Here is a 19,068-nt window from a genome sequence, read left to right on the forward strand (position 1 = left end):
CCCTCTCCAGCATTTATTGCTTGCAGATTTTTGGATCGCAGCCATTCTGACTGGTGTGAAGTGGTACCTCATTGTGGTTTTGATTTGCATTTCTCTGATAATGAGTGATGTTGAGCATCTTTTCATGTGTTTGTTAGCCATCCGTATGTCTTCTTTGGAGAAATGTCTATTTAGTTCTTTGGCCCATTTTTTGATTGGGTCGTTTATTTTTCTGGAATTGAGCTGCATAAGTTGCTTGTATATTTTTGAGATTAGTTGTTTGTCAGTTGCTTCATTTGCTATTATTTTCTCCCATTCAGAAGGCTGTCTTGAATTTGCTCTAACAAAGAAATACAGGAGAGCTATGTTTTAACCTTTAGCTGTCTTTCTTTTTGGTCTTCCAGTAAACCTTCTGTATTTATGTCTGTATGTTATATATGCATCCATTTACTTACTGGCTCAATTATTTACTTGTACCCCCACCTTATTTTAGAATGGACAAAAGTGGCTTGTGAAGTTGCAGAAGATTTTCCAAGGTTATAGAATTTAATAATGGTAGTGAAAGAAATAAAATTGAAAAAATATAGGACATAGATAGATTATAATGGGGCCATGATATGCATAACCTAATAATCTGTATGCTTGTTAATGAGTTAGCTATTAATTTGACCATAAGTAGCCTACATAAAAAATAAACCTGGCTAGTTACACAATTCACAGGAATCATAAGGTAAAAACAAATTTTTCAGGAGATACACAATTAATTTTCACTCTGAGACCAATGAGTCATTTCTTCTGGGAGGTTTGGTTGTTTTTTGTTTTTGTTTTTAAGTGGATGGCTTGCTTTGGTGGAGATTTGGAGCCCTTTTAAATAAAAGTGTAACCCGTTGGATTGACTACAAGACATGCAACAAAAAGTTTTAAGCAAAGGATTAAATATTCAAATTTGGGAAAGTGCAGCAGACCCGTGAGTCTGAAGATTTCAGGGATATATTTGTGTGTGTGTGCTCAGTGTTGTCTGACTCTTTACAGCCTTATGGACTGTAGCCCGCCAGGCTCTTGTGTCCATGGTTTTATACCAGTGTGGAATCTAGAGTAGGTTGCCATTTCCTCCTCCCAGGGATCTTCCCAAGCAAGGGATCAAACCCGAGTTTCCTGCATTGGCAGGTGAGTCTTTACCACTGAGCCACCTGGGAGGTCAAGGGCATGTATGACAGTGGCAATCATGCACTTAGCAGTGGAAGGACAGCTGGATGGTTACTCATGTGATGGGAGATGAAACAACCTTCAATCTGAATGACTTTCTGTAAGCCATCTAATTGGGTACTTATTTCAGTCTAACAGGATGAAGGAAAGAAGGAATATAAGACCCATCTTATTGACTTATCAATTGTATTAAGAGGGAATAGAGTATTCCCTTGTGGCTCAGACAGTAAAGAATCTGCCTACAATGTGAGAGGCCTGTGTTTGATCCCTGGGTTGGGAAGATCCCCTGGAGGAGGCCATCACAACCCACTCCAGTATTCTTGCCTGGGAAATCCCCAGGGACAGAGGAGCCTGGTGGCCTACAGTCCATGGGGTCACACAGAGTTGGACATGACTGAGAGACTAAGCATATACACACAGAGTATGCACAAGTCATTAAGAACCCACACCATTAGTTTCACTAATAATACAGTCAATTGACATTTTCAGATGTATTTTATGGGATGTCTTAGGCTTGAAAGTACAATTCAAACTGACGAATAAGCTATCGCTCTTCTCACATTAAAAAGAAAGTGGTTATGGCGCAGTCAAATATACAACATTTTGGGGACATTGCATCCATATATAAACCTATTTTCTTTACTTGCTGAATCAATAGTTTTTTGGGTATTAATTTATAATGAAGTTGTTAATATTGATAATGATACTTCAGCATATTTTGATAATACTGATAATGATTGTTATCCATATAAGTTAAATGACCAGTATATAAAGATCAAAGAAGGCTCAAATACCCTAAATTTATGGGAGCCTTTTGGTCCAGACAAGTTCCTTTCATTCTATTCATATACTGAAGAGCCCAGTGATATTTTTGCATACCGTCCTTATTGACATAGCTAAAAGGCCAGTATCCAAGTTTTTGCCATTTGTAGGAAAATTATATACAGGGATAAGTGAAAGTGAGTGAAGTCACTCAGTTGTGTTGGACTCTTTGTGACCCCATGGACTGTAGCCTACCAGGATTCTCCATCCATGGGATTTTCCAGGCGAGAATACTAGAGTGGGTTGTCATTTCCTTCTCCAGGGGATCTTCCTGACCCAGGGATTGAACCCAGGTCTCCTGCATTGTAGGCAGATGCTGTACCTTCTGAGCCACAAGGGAAGCCCACAGGGATAAGTAATCCTTACTTTATTTAACTTTGTATCTGAGTTTTAGTTTACATGATACTTATAACTTTAGGAAAAATCTCATCTCCTTCCCAAATTGGAGAAAGACAATGCCAGTGGAATTTCCTCACTAATTAGATGTGGGTTATGAGAGAATACTGAGGATGACTCAAATTTTTTGACCTGAGCAATGAGAAGGATGGAGTTACCATGAATGAAATGAGAAAGACAATGGGAAGTAGGAACGCATTTTGGAGGGAAGATTGAGGGTCAGTTTTGGATGAGTTTAGTATAAAGTGTGTGGCATCCGATTGGAAAATTGAGAAAATGGTTAGATACGAGTGTCTGGAATTCAGAAGGGTATCATGGTATGGAGTTGTAAATTTAAGTCTCAAAGTATAAATAGTGTGTAAAACCGTAGACTAATTAAGTGAGAATTAGATAGGCGAGAGAAGTGGTCCCAAGGCTAAACACTGTAGCCTTTTAGGAGGCTGGAAAAGTGAGGACAAATCAGCAAATGGGATTTAGAAGTAACAAGTGATGCGAAAGCAAAACCAGGAAAGGAAGGCGTGTTGGAAGCTGAATGGTGATGCTTGTTTTCAGGAAGAGCAAATGATCAGCTGCGTCAGGTGTCCTTGAAAGGTCAGGTAGGAGGTCACTGCTTGATTTGGCAAAGTGGAGGTCATTGGTGACATTGGTAACCAGAGTTTTGGTACATGGTAGGGGGAAGCTTGACTGGAATGAGGTTAAAAGAAAACAAGATAGAAATTTAAGGTGGCAAACATCAACAATCTTATAAAATAATGTAGAGGGAAGCAGAATGATTGAGTTATAGCTGGAGCAGGAACGGGGCCAAGAGAAAAACAAATTCAAGATGGGAGAAATCAGAGCTGATAAAATTAAAAGCTTCTGCACGACAAAGGAAACTAGAAGCAAGGTGAAAAGACAGCCTTCGGAATGGGAGAAAATAATAGCAAATGAAGCAACTGACAAACAACTAATCTCAAAAATATACAAGCAACTCCTGCAGCTCAATTCCAGAAAAACAAATGACCCAATCAAAAAATGGGCCAAAGAACTAAATAGACATTTCTCCAAAGAAGTCATATAGATGGCTAACAAACACATGAAAAGATGCTCAACATCACTCATTATCAGAAAAATGCAAATCAAAACCACAGTGAGGTACCATTTCACACCAGTCAGAATGGCTGCGATCCAAAAGTCTACAAGCAATAAATGCTGGAGAGGGTATGGAGAAAAGGGAACCCTCTTACACTGTTGGTGGGAATGCAAACTAGTACAGCCACTATGGAGAACAGTGTGGAGATTCCTTCAAAAACTGGAAATAGAAGTGCCTTATGACCCAGCAATCCCACTGCTGGGCATATACACCGAGGAAACCAGAACTGAAAGAGACACATGTACCCTAATGTTCATCGCAGCACTGTTTATAATAGCCAGGACATGGGAGCAACCTAGGTGTCCATCAGCAGATGAATGGATAAGAAAGCTTTGGTACATATACACAAATTACTCAGCCATTAAAAAGAATACATTTGAATCAGTTCTAATGAGGTGAATGAAACTGGAGCCAATTATACAGAGTGAAGTAAGCCAGAAAGCAAAACACCAATACAGTATACTAACACATATATATGGAATTTAGAAAGATAGTCATGATAACCCTGTATGTGAGACAGCAAAAGAGACCCAGATGTATAGAACAGTCTTTTGGACTCTGTGGGAGAGGGAGAGGGCGAGGGTGGGATGATTTGGGAGAATGGCATTGAAACATGTATAATATCGTATAAGAAACAAATCATCAGTCTAGGTTCGATGCAGGATACAGGATGCTTGGGGCTGGTGCACTGACCCAGAGGGATGGTATGGGGAGGGAGGTAGGAGGGGGTTCAGGATTGGGAACACATGTACACCCGTGGCGGATTCATGTTGATGTATGGCAAAACCAATACAATATTGTAAAGTAAAAAATAAATAAATAAATTAAATAAAATCTGAAGAAAAAAAAAAAGAATGTTTTGGTAGAGAGGGACAATTGACAGCAAGGAATTTCTGGAAGATGTCTTTGAGCAAGTGGGAAGAGATGACGTCTATTGGAAGCATAGCCCTGGTGGGTATTATCTATGGTGGGAAGAGGGAGAGCAGAGAAAGGACTGATGCTTGTGGATGAGAGTTGTGGTGAAATAGGAAACAGTCATCAGTTAAGGGTGAGGATACAGGAAACATTGCTTGTTCAAGGACAGGAGAAGGCATACTATAGTTGTCTAGGGAAATATAGTACGGCTGTCAGAGTTCCTTAAGAACTCATTTCAATTTAATACTCAAATTTCAGTGAGGCTGGTTAGCATACTTGTATGGTTTCCTTCAGCCATGTCAACTGTCTGGGTAGGGGACTGTGGCGTTGAAATTATTTATGACCAGAACTGAGAGTTTGCATGTATATATTGTTTTACATTTAAGATTTATCATCTAAAGAAAGTGATGTGAGCATTTCAGAAGTGACGTGAGCATTTCACAGTATGCTTTATGCCGCTTCAGATTACTCACTATTCATTAAATTCTAGTGTGAGGCTCCATGGTTAGTAGAGTAGACACGATTCTTATTCTTAGAGTTTACACTTACCGTAAACTAAGTAGATGTTCCTGGAAGGAAGGATAACAGGCCCAGATGACACAGGCTTGGCATATGGAGGGCCATGACATGTGGAGGACCATCTACTTAAACTGGAAAATGAATGACTGTTTTGAAAATGTTAAACACAGGTGCAGAGAACTTATATGGCTCTCAATTGTTTCCAATATTTTAAATTAGGAGTTCTCAAACTTTGATCTCAGGACATTTAAAAATAATTTTTATTTATGTATTAATTTTTGGCTGTGCTGTGACGGCTTTTTCTCTAGTTGTGAGAAGTGGGGGCTGCTCTCTGGCAGTGTATGGACTTCTCATGCCATGGCTTCTCTTGTTGTGGAGTATGGGCTCTAGGCGTGCAGGCTTCAGTAGCTGTGCCACGTGGGCTCAGTAGTTGCGGCTCCAGGGCTCCAGAGCACAGGCTCAGTAGCTGTGGCACACAGGCTTAGTTGCTTCAAGGCATGTGGGATTTTCCTGGACCAGGGATCAAACCCTTGTTTCCTGCACTGGCAGGTGGATTCTTTACCAGTGAGCCACCAGGGACGGTGGCTTAAAAAATCTTGAGGACGCCACAGAAATTTTGTATATGTGGTTAAATTTATTGATATTTACACATAAAAATTAAAACCAAGACACTTAAAATAATTTTTTCATTTTAAATAAAAATAAACCCAATTTAATTGGAGTAAAAGATCATTGATCAATAATTTGTTTTGTTTTCCTTGGGTGGTTTACTTTGCTTTTTCTTTGATGAGTATGGCTTTTTGAAACATCGAATCAGTGAAGTTTAAGGAAATCTGGAATTTAATCGTTCCAATTTTTCTAGTGCAAACCTGGAAACCGAGGTCCAAAGAAGTGACAATTCATGGTCTCAGTGATGGTTAGGGATGACTTAGCTGTTTTAAAATAAAAAATGTGAATCTACCAGTTTGAGTTGTCAAAACTATTATGTAAAATTAGTATGAAAATGGAGTACTTCAAATACACTAACTTATCATCTAGATTTGATCAACCATCCATCCTAAAATAAATCTAATTTTTGTTGTTGTGTCTCCTATTCACACAAGACTAATTATCCAGAGGCAGCTACTTAAAGATGAGGCAGAAGGTCGGGAAAGGATTAAGAAGTTGCTCTTGGGTTTTCTTTGTAATTTCAAATCCTTTTAAGTCTTGGAGACATTGTAGTGTATTATTCACTTGCTTCAGGAACATCAAAGGCAAAAAGGAATGAAAAGAAAAGAATAGAAAGCCATTACAGAGTGTAGAGTTTTCTAAAATCTATTTGCTTTGCTATCCATGGCAATAAATACCCCTTTGACAACGAATGCATATAATGGGCAGCACTTGGAGCTGCTGAAAATCTTCTTTAGCTGTTGCACACTTTTAATTATGAACTAAGAAACAGCATAAATCCCAACTGCATCTTTAGGAGAAGTGCAAATTCAATATCAGTGCTATTCCTTGATACTAGAAGCAGCTGATGTACATCTATTGTGAATATCTGTCCATCATGTATCTAGCATACATCAATTTATTCCCCCCACACCCACCCCCCCCCCCACCCGCCTCCAGCCTACACACATTTCAGAGGTATTTCTGGAAGGAGGAGAAATTATTATCTGCTGTGTTAAGCAGAAAGGTCTTTCATTAATCAGAATATTTTCATGATGGAGGTAATGTATACTCAGCAAGCTAGCTAGAAATTTGAAATGCATAAATAAGAATTTTGGCAAAAACCAAGACAAACATGTCTTCAGTATTATTTCCCCCCCTGACTTTTTAAGACAGATAACTTAACCTCATTTTGAAGACAGTAGTACTTACTTACACAAGAGAGAAAAGGAACAATCAGCTGTGTTCGACCTCACTCAGCCTTGAGCTCCGTGTCTACTACCATTTGCTTCTTCCAAGATACAAGAGTAACATGTCTTATCAAATAGCTACCTGCAGTGAGGTAACAGGCTTTCACTAAAGTTAAAGAAGATGAAGGCTTAAGCTTAGTCGGTAAGTCATGTCTGATTCTTGTGACCCCATGGGCTGTAGCCCACCAGGCTCCTCTGTCCATGGGATTTTCCAGGCAAGAACACTGGAGTGGGTTGCCATTTCCTTCTCCAAAACAAGGTGAATGTTGTATATAAATGAAACATTTAGCTGAGTCTTAGAAATGCATTGTAGGACAAACAGCATTCATTCAACAAATATTTGAGCACCCAGTATGGTGGCTGTCAGCCCTGATGGCATATTAACCCCACTGGGGAAGACTTTGAAAAACACCATCAGTGCCCTGGTGAAATCCCAGGTCAGTTAAATCAGTGTCTTTAGGGTAAGCTTCAATGATCATTTGTTTTAAACTCCCCAAGTAATTCTAATATGCTAGACACCACACATTGAAGGTGAATAAAGCCAGGTTCTTCAAGAAACTCACAGGTTGATATGGAAGGCAGATATATATGTAGAAAATTGCACTGAAATGTCATATGAGATATGTAATATGCATTTTTCAAACTTTTATCTGTTCTGGAACTATACACATGTATATTCCTTCTAATCCATAAAACCCTGCAATTTGTCATTATTATCATCATTTTACAGATGTTGAAATTAAATTTCAAAAAGCTTAGTAAGTTGACCAAGGTCATATGCTAGTAATGGAACAACGAATGTTCAGTCTGTGTTTCTCTGAGTCCAGAGTTTACTCTCTTTCCACTATGGCAAAACTGTCCTGGGATCAGACAAAATCATTTGAGTTGACTCCAGGATGAGTAGACTTGGGTACTTGTGTCACTGAATCTAAGCTTGTACTGCTCCCAAGACAAGACAGTAAATTGAGAGACAAGTTGTTGGGTCAAGGAATAGCAACTTCATTCAGAAAGCCAGCAGACAGAAAAAATGGTGGACTACTGTTCCAGAGAACTGTCTTAACTGGATTAGAATTCGGGCTTGTATTTATACTAAAAGGGGAGGGGGTGTGGCTAATTGCTACAAACTGCTTGCTGCAGGAATTCTTAGTTCTTACAGCTGACAATTTAGGTCTAGCCACAATGATCTTATAAACCTCCAATAAGACAATTGTTATTTTTTGTTCTGCAACTTTTTATCTCTGTATGAAGGTTAAAGTGTTATAAACTTAGAGGTAAGAGTCTTGAGAATGGGCTTCCCATATATTTCAGCTTGTAGGCAGCATTCTTTCACAAAAGGTACAGAGCCAGCATGAGTAAGTGCATCTAAAGGAATAAATCCAATACGGAGTCAGGTCCTTCTCTGTTGTGGGTGTTAGTCACTCAGTAGTGTGTGACTCTGCAACTCCATGGACTGTAGCCCACCAGGCTGTTTTGTCCATGGACTTCTCGAGGCAAGAGTACTGGAGTGGGTTGCCCTTCCCTTTTCCAGGGGATCTTCCCAACCCAGGGAAAAACCCATGTCTCCTGCATTGCAGGCAGATTCTTTACTGTTTGAACTATGAGGGAAGCCAAAATCAAAGCACTTAGGTTGCCAAATTTCTGGGCTCCTCTGTCCATGGGATTCTCCAGGCAAGAATACTGGAGTTGGTAGCCATTTGCTTCTTCAGGGGATATTCCTGAACCAAGGATTGAACCTGGGTCTCCTGCATTACAGGTGGATTCTTTACCATCTGAGTCACTAGGGAAGCCCTTCTTTTTTGTTACACCTGGGCAAGAGGATAAGGGTTCAAGGGTGTGTCAAAGACACTGAGGCATGAAAATGTATGACTTGTTTGGAAATTATGCAGAGATCCATGAAGCTATCTAGTGTGGTGAATGATGGAAGGTGAAACTATAGAAGTAAGCAAAGACTATATCATGGGTGTTTAACTGTCTTAATTAAACATCAAAACGTTAAGGACATATAAAGTAAATCTACAGAGACTCAGAGTGGTTGCCTATTATCTGTCTTCCTGGTAACTTCTTTTGTCCTGGGAATATCCCTCGGACATTTTACAGATATGCTCTACTCTCTTTCCCAGCCACATCATTACAGAATTCTTACAGGGTCATTTGCCCTTTCTTGACTCTGACAAATTGATCTCTCTCTGTTGGCTCAGGAGTGTGACTCCCCCAAGCTTTTCTGATCTAGAAATGAGGAATAAAGTTAGTTCCTTTCAGCTGATGGATACTGTGGGACGTGAAGCCCAGGAGCTACTGGCAACCATTTTGCTGCTAAATGTAGGGAAAGAGAAAAACACCCACATTCATTGGGTTCCTGTCAGAGACAGGAGCTGAGACAGAGCATCTCTGATTCTGACTGCCCTTTAGGTTCATCGGTATTCCTAAACAAGTTAGGATGATCTATGCTCTTTTGCTATAACTGACAGCTCCCAAATCTCAGTGGCTTAAACAACACTGACTTGTTTTTGACCATGCTGATGTCTATCACAGATAAGTGGAGGGCTCTGTTCATCATGAGCTTCCCTGGTGGCTCAGATGGTAAAGAAGCTGCCTGCAATGTAGAAGACATGGATTCAGTCCCTGGGTCAAGAATATCCCCTGGAGAAGGGCATGCTTACCCACCCCAGTACTCTTGCCTGGAAAATTTCATGGAAGAGGAGGCTGGTGGGCTATAGTCCATGAGGTCGCTAAGAGTTGGACACGACTGAGCGACTTCACTTTCACTTTTTCACTTTCATGCATTGGAGAAGGAAATGGCAACCCACTCCAGTGTTCTTGCCTGGAGAATCCAAGGGATGGGGGAGCCTGGTGGGCTGCCATCTATGGGGTCACACAGAGTCGGACACGACTGAAGTGACTTAGCAGCAGCAGCAGCAGAGCGACTAACACTTTCACTTCCTGTTCATCATAGGCATGTAAGGGTCCAGGTTTATGGAGCAGACCCACCTCAAATGTTACTGCTCACCATACCAAAGAGAAATAAGCTAGGTCTGAAGGGTCTCTCACCAATAATTAAAGCCCATAAATGACGTATGTCACTTCTGTTCCTAAAATCATTGACCAAGAGGAGTTTTGTTGTAGCACTTAAGCACAAGAATCATAAAGGACGTGCCATAAGGGCAGACTTGGGGAGAACCAGAAAACAGTTGTGTAACAGCATTAGTGACTATCATAATAACCTTCCTATAGTTTTTTGTCTTTCTTATTTTTTAAAATTGAAATATAGCTGATTTACATTATTGTTTTAGCTTTACATATACAAAGTACAGTCCTCACATGAGATGTGCTATTATCCTTCCTATAAATTCCCTTTTAATTTTTAACTTAGTACATTAAGTTTTACGTTCATAAAGTAATTAATGCCCATAAAGTAAATGATGCTAAAGGCTTTTAAGAAAAGCAAGAGTCCTCCTATCATGTCTAGTCCTGATCCCAAGAGACAATCACTTTCAAGTTTTTAAGGTGCCACTTCCCTTTGCTGTGCCAATTACTTCTCTCCTAGCTGCTTTTATCTGTCCCAAATGTGTTGCTATCTATTATGTAAAATGCTCTTGAGTTAGGATTTTTATTTTAGTATGAATATTTCTGGTAACAAATGTGAAATATTTGCTATTGTCTTCTTTCCCACCTATGTTATCTTTGCAGATGACACCTCCCTTATGGCAGAAAGTGAAGAGGAACTAAAAAGCCTCTTGATGAAAGTGAAAGAGGAGAGTGAAAAAGTTGGCTTAAAGCTCAACATTCAGAAAACGAAGATCATGGCATCTGGTCCCATCACTTCATGGGAAATAGATGGGGAAACAGTGGAAACAGTGTCAGACTTTATTTTGTGGGGCTCCAAAATCACTGCAGATGGTGACTGCAGCCATGAAATTAAAAGACGCTTACTCCTTGGAAGGAAAGTTATGATCAACCTAGATAGCATATTAAAAAGGAGAGACATTACTTTGCCAACAAAGGTCCATCTAGTCAAGGCTATGGTTTTTCCTGTGGTCATGTATGGATGTGAGAGTTGGACTGTGAAGAAAGCTGAGCGCAGAAGAATTGATGCTTTTGGACTGTGGTGTTGGAGAAGACTCTTGAGAGTCCCTTGGACTGCAAGGAGATCCAACAAGTCCATCCTAAAGGATATCAGTCCTGGGTGTTCTTTGGAAGGACTGATGCCGAAGCTGAAACTCTAATACTTTGGCCACCTCATGTGAAGAGTTGACTCATTGGAAAAGACTTTGATGCTGGGAGGGATTAGGGGCAGGAGGAGAAGGTGATGACAGAGGATGAGATGGCTGGCTGGCATCACCGACTCAATGGACATGAGTTTGAGTAAACTTCGGGAGATGGTGATGGACAGGGAGGCCTGGCGTGCTGTGATTCATGGGGTTGCAAAGAGTTGGACATAACTGAGCAACTGAATTGAACTGAAAAAATCTTTACTATTGTCTCATTAAAAAAAAAAAAACTTTATTGATACTTTATGGGGTTTCAGAAAAAGACAGAAATATGTTATGTATGTTTACATTTCCCAGTCCTTGATTTTCTGTATGCTCTGGTTGGGTTTCACTCAACTGAGATTAAAGGAGGTGGCTCAGAGTTAAAGAATCCGCCCGCTAATTCAGTAGACATGGGTTCTGTCCCTGTGTCAGGACGATCCCCCGGAAAAGTAAATGGAAGCCCACTCCAGTAAAATCTGGAAAATCTTAGGACAGTGAAGTCTGGTGGGCTACAGTCTGTGGGGTCACAAGAGAGTCAGACAGGACTTAACGACTACACAGCAACAAGTATGGAACTCTTTAAGTCCGTGGGTCTTCAAATTGTGGAGTCACAACATGGCTCTGTGGCATGACATTTGTTTGAAAGTGAATATTGCAAAAAGTGTTCCTAGGAACTATAGTGTATTTTCTTGCCACACTGGAAAGCCAAACATGACAACTGGCTTTGGAGAATCTATGAAGTATTCTCAAGTTACACTAAGTTGTGCTACATTGTTTTCCAAATCCTTTCCACCTAGATGCAGAATTAAAATACAAAAGCTGACCTAGCATTGGGACTCAACAGAGAGAAAAAAATTTTTAGTCTTGTCAGGTCATTGATTTTATGACACTGATTTATTTTTCCCTGCTGCTGCTACTGCTAAGTCGCTTCAGTCGTGTCCGACTCTGTGTGACCCCATAGACGGCAGCGCACCAGGCTCCCCTGTCCCTGGGATTCTCCAGACAAGAACACTGGAGTGGGTTGCCATTTCCTTCTCCAATGCATGAAAGTGAAATGTGAAAGTGAAGTTGCTCAGTCATGTCTGACTCTTTGCAACCCCATGGACTGCAGCCTACCAGGCTCCTCCATCCATGGGATTTTCCAGGCAAGAGTACTGGAGTGGGGTGGACCTAGCATTGGGACTCAACAGAGAGAAATAAAATTTTTAGTCTTGTCAGGTCATTTATTTTATGACACTGATTTATTTTTCCCTAGACTTCAAAAATCTTTCCAACTTTTATCCCTCTTTTCCTCTATTTTGTTTTGAAAATCCTTCTGGGGATCTCGTATAGATTTATTTTTTGGTAAGTGTTAGAGGCCTCTTGAGAATCTTTCAAGAGCATGTAAGATTGACAGAGCAGAGGACAGAGTCTGTTCTCAGAACAGTATACACTCTCTATTGTATACACAGAAACTATCATTTTGAATTTTATAGCTATTTGTAGATATTCTGAAGATGAGAATTAGGAGAAATGTTATCCTTTGTGATAGCCACAGTGACTCAGAGAAAAAAGCCCTTTGTGATTGACTGTTTTCCCAATTCTCAGAGAATTTTATAGGCCCAGGATTATATTTTTGTCTAGGAACTTTGTTATATTGATATGTCAAATCCATTAGAAGTATTATAGTAATGGTAGACTCGAGGCACCTTAGATATAAATACTATTGCACTGGAATACTTCTAGCTTCATCAAAATCTACAACATCCTACATTAAACTGTATATGTACCTCCAGTTGCACATACAATTTTATTGAATTATTGAGACAGTAGTCTCTTTACAAATTAAAATAAAATGAATTTAGATGACAAGAATTTCTTGAAATTCTTAGAGTTTCAAGAATTTGTTAGGCTAAGCTTCCCACTCCTTCTTCCTTTAGTTAGCTTTTATTAGGTCAACCTAATACTTTATATTAAGAAAGTTAAGGAGCTTTCTTAAGAATATTGGAACTACTTTTCTTTATTTTTTTGTTGAGTGAATAAGGCTGAAACATTACAGTGGTGTTATAAGTTTCAGAGCAAGGAAATTATATTTTAAGAATGGTAAATATGATATTGCCCAATATGTGTTTCTTATCTTACAAAATCCCCACTCATCTGCATGAGTAGAGAATATTTTTATGGCTGCTTCTTTGGGTCCTTCTGTGATCATCTCCAATGAAATAGGTGTTGTACTGCAGCAAACTAAATTGTTTTATTTTTAAGTAGAAACTTTTTGTTTGGCTTTTTTTTTAAAATTTAAATTTATTTCTTTTAATTGGAGGCTAATTACTTTACAATGTTGTATTGGTTTTGCCATACATCAACATGAATCCACCACGGGTGTACATGTGTTCCCCATTCTGAACCACCCTCCCACCTCCCTCCCCATATGTCTGGATCATCCCAGTGCACCAGCCCCGAGCATCCTGTATCCTGCATTGAACCTGGACTGGCTATTCGTTTCTTGTATGATATTATACATGTTTCAATGCCATTCTCCCATATAATGAAAATGATCTGTTTTTTTCTCTACTCTTACTGCTTTTTTTACTCTGGCATGTAAAAAAAAATACTCTAATGGCTAGGGGCGTGGTGTTGAGTGTGACTTGCCTTCATTTGGACCTTGACTTGACCTCTGTTGTATCTCTTCTGCTACTTACCACATGTTTTCAGTAGTTTATTTGCTGATAAACGATGGAGGTTCAAGCTGGATTTCAGAATATTAGATGAGTAACCAGATGGGTACCAAAGCAACCCACCCTTTTCAGAAACACAGACATAGCTGGAAACATTTAGGTGTCCATCAACAGGAAAATGCACAGGAAAACTGTGGTATAGTCATACAGTGGAATACGACTCAGAATTAAACAGAACAAACTGCTAATACAAGTAAAGCATGAAAGAATTTAAAAAATATTAAGTGAAAGAAATCCAATATAAAGGAATATATATATTACAACAGATTTTTAATTTTTAAAATTTATTTATTGATTTTTGGCCACCCAGGATGAGGGATCTTAGTTTCCTCAGAGTCTTAATCACTAGAGCAGCAGGGAAGTCCTGGGAGCAATAATTTCTTTCTTTCTTTTTTTTTGTTTTAAACTATTCCTTGGAAAAGCCCAAGCTGTGTACATTTTGCATTTATCTTCAATATTCTTCTCTTCACTAAGACTAGGCATTACAGCAATACATTATTCAATAGTCTCTGGGGGAAAAGTTTTTCTAGCATCTTAATTTTAAGTTTATGAAGCATATATTTTTATTTTTTTAAATTTTAAAATCTTAGTGCCTTTATTTAAAGATTTATGAATCAGGCAGCATCCAATTTAGCAGTTAGAAACTCTGAGGAATTGCACAAAATAAAAGACTTTTAAAGGCATAAGGGATCAGGAATAAGGAAGTTGTATTGGGCAAAGAATCCAAGTGCTTACTGCGAGGTTACTTTCCATTAGAGGCTGGAAAGCTTTCTTAGGCAGACGATTTAACTAGTGATAATCAGAAGATTCCTGGCTGACTGGTTCAAGATTTCGTTTCTGGAAGAGCCAAAACTGCATTTACTTCTATTTTGCTAGCATGGTTTCTAACTAAACAATTCCTTTAATACTGAGTTATGTTTTAGAATATATTGAAGGAGCTTGTGATTGATATTTTATGCATCATCAGAATTTTTTTTTTTCCTTTTTTGCCAGTAGACTCATTTGCAAGAGGAGTTTTCTGTACAAAGGCAGTTATGGTGCTTTTCTTATTTGTCTTTCCTTATCTTGACAGTAGAGTATAGATTTTACATCCAGCTTCTTTATCTGGGATGTTAGTTTTAGTTAATTCCATTAAGAAGTTCACAGTCATAGTGGTAAACAAGATCAATTCCTGCTCTACTTCAAAAGCATGAAAAGCATGTAATTAGATGACACCCCTGTAGCCTATCATAGGGTGTTCTAACCAACTCATGTCAATAGCAATGATGGAAGATGTACACTGGCTCTTACCATAATTACAGTGTTGACTGTCTTCATATTTCAGAGTAAATGACTTTAGACCTATTCAACATGAACCAATAAAATAATATAAACACTGTACCAGAAAATGAGTGTGTTAGGAGAGAGACTAAGTCTCGAATGCTAAATATTCAGGACTCCAGGCAGTTTGAGCTAACTAGAGTATTAAACCTAACTCAAGCAGGTGGTCAGGAATGTTGGTGGCCTGGCTATACTGTCTCTCGGTGCAGGCTCATCCATGAGTGTGCTTTCTTGCTTGTATCTTCCTGTGGCCCTCGTCACCTCCTTTTCCTTCTCACTAGACCTTGTTTCTTATGTCATTACCTTGGTCAGATTCTTGCTCTATTAAAGTGTTAAGAGTCTGATGGGCCTGGGTGACCATGGGCAGAAGTACTGGCGTTCTCAGACCAGTTTCCTCTTCTGTAATCATGGAAAAATAATACTTTGTAAGTTCGTGGTTAGGAATAAACTGGGTAATACTCAAGTTGAACTCAACTCTAGCTAAGAGAAAATTGCCCATCTTGACAACTCTGACCACTTTTATGCCTGGGAGTGGGGATGGGGAAGTAGGTGAGAAATTTATTTGAAAGTAATCTCTTTCTTACATTTTCTCCCAGGATAATTAGGTAATTTTTAAAAATTAAAACTACTAAAGGGTAGGACTTGAAATTTGTTCTCTAAAACGTCTTCTGATGACTGATTTTTAAAAAATTAATTTATTTTAATTGGAGGCTAATTACTTTACAATATTGTAGTGGTTTTTGCCATACATTGATATGAATCAGCTGATGACTGATTTGATAATTTAGACAAATTGTGGGATTTTAATTCCAACCTTTGGGGAGGGAGAATGCTGCTGCTGCTGCTGCTGCTGAGTTGCTTCAGTCGTGTCTGACTCTTTGCGACCCCATAGATGGCAGCCCACCAGGCTCCGCCGCCCCTGGGATTCTCCAGGCAAGAACACTGGAGTGGGTTGCCATTTCCTTCTCCAATGCATGAAAGTGAAACATGAAAGTGAAGTCGCTCAGTCATGTCCGACTCTTCGCGACCCCGTGGACGGCAGCCCACCAGGCTCCTCCGTCCATGGGATTTGCCAGGCAAGAGTATTGGAGTGGGGTGCCATTGCCTTCTCCACAGGGAGGGAGAATAATTCCCTTAAAATTCTATTCACTGTTGAGGCTCTGAGGCATGAGGTTGTCCTGCTTTACAAAATTCAGAAGAATTCCATTTCCAAACTTTGGCTAGATTTGGGGTTATTTGACTGTTTGCAATGTCTCCATGGTGATTTTCCAACATATTTCACACTTAATCTTAAAATGAGTATTTTCTGCCACATCTTCCACCCACTCTTTTCTCTTGCAGAAACTGTTTTGGGTGATACATAATAGTTAAATATATTCATATATATATTCTGGCAGTTATGTTTACAAATGGATATAATTGTCTAACAAGATGGTTCATTATTTCTGAGATTAAATCTTACTAATTAATTGCTGTTTTTAAAAACATAAAAATTTAAACAAATTTTTTTTCACACATCACCTTCCTTGTATTAACGATGATAAATAAGTATCACTAATCCAATATGTGATATTTATGCCAGTAAATATTGGAAAAAACATAAAACATATTCTTTAACACTAAGTTGTAGTAACAATAGCAAGCATATAATTAGTGCTTATGATGAGTTAAATGCTAGACATTATTTGACTTAAGCCTGCCTTACAATAACACTCTGAAGGAAGCAGTTTTTTCATTTTGAATTTACAGATGAGGAGATTAAATTCTAGAGAAGTAAGTACATTTCCCAAAGAAACACAGTCAATATGTGGTAGGTATGAAAGTGGGATCAGTTTCTGAATCATTTTGCCCCCAAAGTCAGCATTTTTAAGCTCTCTGTGTTTTGTCGCTTAGTATTCTGTATATAGACAGCTTTCTTTGATCTTTAAGTTGTCTGGAAGCTGTGTTGAAAAAAAATCAATTGTGGGTGAGAATAGATTTTGGTAATCAAATTCTTTTACTGAATGTTTTTGTTATAAGTATACTGACAATATTTCTGCCCATTGCCCTTGCTGGTGCAGTCAGAGATGGCATTCTGAGAGAGTCCTTTTTTCACTTGGGACATATCTTTCTTATTCAAGAGGCAATTCATCTTGTATTTCCTTTTTTTGTAGAATAAGGTATTTTCCTTCACTGTACTGTGCAAAAGCCCAGAAATGCACTAAGAGCGTTAACCAAACAATTCAAGATGATCTAAAACACTGCTACTATCTATAGACAAGGCATCCAGACAGGCCGTGAAGATGTGCATCGTGACCAGGAGGGGAAATTCTGGGGAGGACTCTGTCTACTGACATTCCTGCTTTTAGTCTCGAAAGAGATAGAATGCTGGTCTGGGAATGAAGAAATGTGAATTTTAGTACCAAATCTATCAATGAATCCTCATGGGGCTACAGACAAATTGTTTAATCGCCGATTTCCTCATTCATGAAACAGAGAAAACAATGACTGCCTAACCAGAGAATTATCTCTGGTTGGTAGCAGGAGAGGAAGTCAGAAAGATTCCAGGTATGAGATGGATTAAACATGGCCTAGCTACCTTAGAAGAGGGAGGGGCTATGCGGCAAGAAATTGGGTAGCCTCTGGGAGCTGAGAGTAGCCCCAGATGATAGCTAGTAAGAAAACATACACTTCAGTCTTACAATGGCAAGGAACTAAATTCTGCCAGCAACCTGAATAAGCTTAGAAGTGAATTCTTCCCTAGAGTTGCCTGGCTGACAACTTAATGTCAGTCCAGTAAGACCTGACTAATCAAATCTGCCTAGACTGATATACAGAACTATGAGCGGATAAATGGTTGTTATAGTTTTTATTGCTATGTAATAATAGACAATTCACTTTTGCTTTTGTATAAGTTTCTAGATTCATTTTTCCCCCTATTTTGACTCCACTGATTTCCTTTGCCGTTGAAAACTGTCTTCTGTCTTTCTTACAGCTATGATTGTGCTTAGTTGCTCAGTCATGTCTGACTCTTTGTGACCTCATGGACTGCAGCCCTCCAGGTTCCTTTGTCCTTGGGGATTCTCCAGGCAAGAATACTGGAGAGGGCTGCCATGCCCTCCTCCAGAGTATCTTCCCAACCCAGGGATCGAACCCAGGTCTCCTGCATTACAGATGGATTTTTCACTTTCTGAGCCATCAGGGAAACTATGATTAGTCGTTCTCTTTCTGCTGACTTCATCTGTCATGAATACATCTGATTTTTAATATGGATGAGAAGACCCATGCATTCTTTCATCCAACACATAGTCATTGTTTGTTATGTGCCTTGAGCTCTAGCTATTAGGGACAAAATAAGTAAAAACTACATCATCCTTGTTCATGTGGAATTTATGTTCTAGTAGATAAAGTAAGTATTGGTTTGTCCAAAAATTTCATTTGGGTTTTTTATATAATTTGCATAATATCTTCTAGAAAAACCTGAATAAACTTTTTGGCCAAACCAGTGATAGATAAATACAAACTATAACATTGGATATTGTGAAGTTTAAGAAAGTGTGGTTACAGAGGTAGTCAGTAGTCAGGCTGTGGTAAGGAATTTGGATTTTATTGTGAGGTTATTGGATGGTTTTGAGGAAGGGAATGACCAGATCAGATTTTTTTTTTCTGGTAAAAGGATCACTTTGGGTGCTCAGTGGTTAATAGCCAAATTAGGAAGCGGATTTGGAAAGGTGGGAAGGCAATAAAAGACATGGTGGGAGTCACCTCCCGGGGCTAGGTGGGAGTGGTGGAGGTGATGAGAAATGATTGAATCTGGAATATACGTGAAGGTACAAGAGGCTTACAAACAGAATACAAATCTTCAGTTCTCAAAGAGATGAGAGATGGTTCTTGAGTGATCTGCTCATCTCCTTAACTCCCCGTGGATGAAGTAC

General features: G+C 39.1%; 1 long non-coding RNA gene across 1 annotated transcript in view; it reads left to right on the forward strand.

Moving 5' to 3' along the window:
- The window catches only part of LOC132658469 (uncharacterized), an 86,326-nt gene extending 72,656 nt beyond the window's left edge, over window positions 1-13,670 (forward strand). Inside the window, exon 3 of the long non-coding RNA XR_009598149.1 lies at window positions 10,555-13,670. This is a non-coding gene — a long non-coding RNA (uncharacterized LOC132658469). The remainder of the gene's footprint in view (window positions 1-10,554) is intronic.
- The last annotated feature ends 5,398 nt before the right edge of the window (window positions 13,671-19,068 follow it).

Source organism: Ovis aries, chromosome 23 (assembly GCF_016772045.2).
Source record: "Ovis aries strain OAR_USU_Benz2616 breed Rambouillet chromosome 23, ARS-UI_Ramb_v3.0, whole genome shotgun sequence".
NCBI lineage: Eukaryota > Metazoa > Chordata > Mammalia > Artiodactyla > Bovidae > Ovis > Ovis aries.